Below are 1801 nucleotides of genomic sequence, written 5' to 3' on the forward strand. Positions count from 1 at the left end.
AAATTGAATGAACATGGTCTGGATAGCCCACAGACGTACCATAAAAATTTCTAGGACCCATGATTGGTCTCCTTTAAAACGTGGCACCGCATGCTAAGTGGCGTTGCAGCTGCTGCAGGAGTCGATGCAGAACATATGGAATCGTGTATTCTGTTAAGTTTAAGACCCAGAAACAGAACTCAACAATCAGCAGCGTGTCACTTTCACCRGCACGTCGACTCAAACAAACAAAAGCCAGTGACTGACAGACGCTGACCTCTCCGTCCTGCTTGTCAACACAACAAAGACTCGAGTGGTGCGTTCGCAGCCAGCTGCTGCAGAGCGAGCCGTCCTGCAGCAAATTACTGTAAAGAAAAGAAAAGAAAAAATCAGGTTAGAAAAYGAGAGCGGACAAGAGGAGAGCAGCAGCTTGTTCTAATATTAGCCGTGCTATTGTTGCAGCGAMGCTTTTAGATATAGCTCAGGCCGGGTGACGTTTTGTTGCACGGCTCAGACCCACAGCTGCRTTAGGATCACTCACCATCTGCTGATGGGTTCAGAAATATCAAGATTTAATCAGTGCATTCAAGATGGCTGCCATGAAAAAACACAAAAATGTCTCAAYTGACAAATCATTTTCTCAATCGTTTTCTTTGTGYTCAGTTTGTTTCCTGTGCTTGCCTACTGTAACAGAATCTTTCCTCACTGATGCTCCTCTGTCCTGCCAYGCCCACCTTCACCTGTTTCCTGTTACCATTAAGCCACCTGTCTCCAATCAGTTCATCAGCTTCAGTCCACTAAAGGAGACAAATCATGCAAAATCMTTTCTGACAGAACTTCRAAATAAGGTCTGGRCTTACCAACTGCAGTTTGGTGGTCTTCATTCTCCTCTGGTTCTGGGTCAGACTTTGGCTCCAACATGTAAGGCTGGATGGACAAGTCTTCCCTTATGTCTTTTTATTATTTTGTAAATAAAAAAATTCTGTACAGCTAGTGGTAAACCTCCTCTATTAAAACTGAATTAACCAGTTTGGAAAATGGAGGGGTCTGGGGTGTGAAGTGCCTTGTTTGAGTTTAAAGAGACAGCCTCAAAACTAGTTGATCTGAGACACACCCCAGAAAAGMGGCGGGGCTTGTGGAGTCACATTAAGGAGGAATTCAAACCAAAGCATTGCAGTTTTACTTTATGTAGACCAAGAAGTGTTTAAAAGCATCATATGTCTCCTTCAATTCTTCTGGTGTTCACCTCACCTGCACTCTGGTTTTCCTCCATGTCTTTAAGTTTTTATTTTTTATTTTTGCTGCCACACCAGCCTTTGTTTTTAACAGTTTTTAAATCTTTAAGTTTCTGTATTCTTGGGTCCATCTCACCTCAAAACATTTATGCATCTCGCACACCGTTACTTTCAAGATTTGACCAAAATGGCTACAATTTCTTTATTTTTTAGGATATAATGATTCTTTTATAAACATTCCTTCAAGGAATAATTCAATAAAAGTTGTGTGCATGACAGCATTAATGCCTAATTTCTTGTAAGATGTCGTTTAGCTCAGTGTTTCCCAACGTTGAGGTCGGGACCCAAAGTGGGGTCCCGAAACATCAAGATGGGGTCCTGAAAATCCATCCATCCATCCATCCATCCATTTTCTGTACACGCTTCTTCCTTTTCAGGGTTGCATGGGTCACTGGTGCCCATATCCAGCAGTCACAGTGCGAGGGGCGGGGTACACCCTAGACAGGTCGCAAGTCCATCACAGGGCCACACATAGAGACAAACGAGACAAACAACCATTCAATCTCTCACTCACACCTAGGGACAAT

General features: G+C 43.1%; 1 long non-coding RNA gene across 1 annotated transcript in view; it reads right to left on the reverse strand.

The window, feature by feature from the left end:
• Positions 1-153: 153 nt before the first annotated feature.
• Positions 154-1801, reverse strand: part of LOC106532279 (uncharacterized) — an 11280-nt gene continuing 9632 nt past the window's right edge. The window contains exon 3 of the long non-coding RNA XR_001312048.1: positions 154-344. This is a non-coding gene — a long non-coding RNA (uncharacterized LOC106532279). The remainder of the gene's footprint in view (positions 345-1801) is intronic.

This window comes from Austrofundulus limnaeus, unplaced genomic scaffold (genome assembly GCF_001266775.1).
Source record: "Austrofundulus limnaeus strain Quisiro unplaced genomic scaffold, Austrofundulus_limnaeus-1.0 Scaffold743, whole genome shotgun sequence".
NCBI lineage: Eukaryota > Metazoa > Chordata > Actinopteri > Cyprinodontiformes > Rivulidae > Austrofundulus > Austrofundulus limnaeus.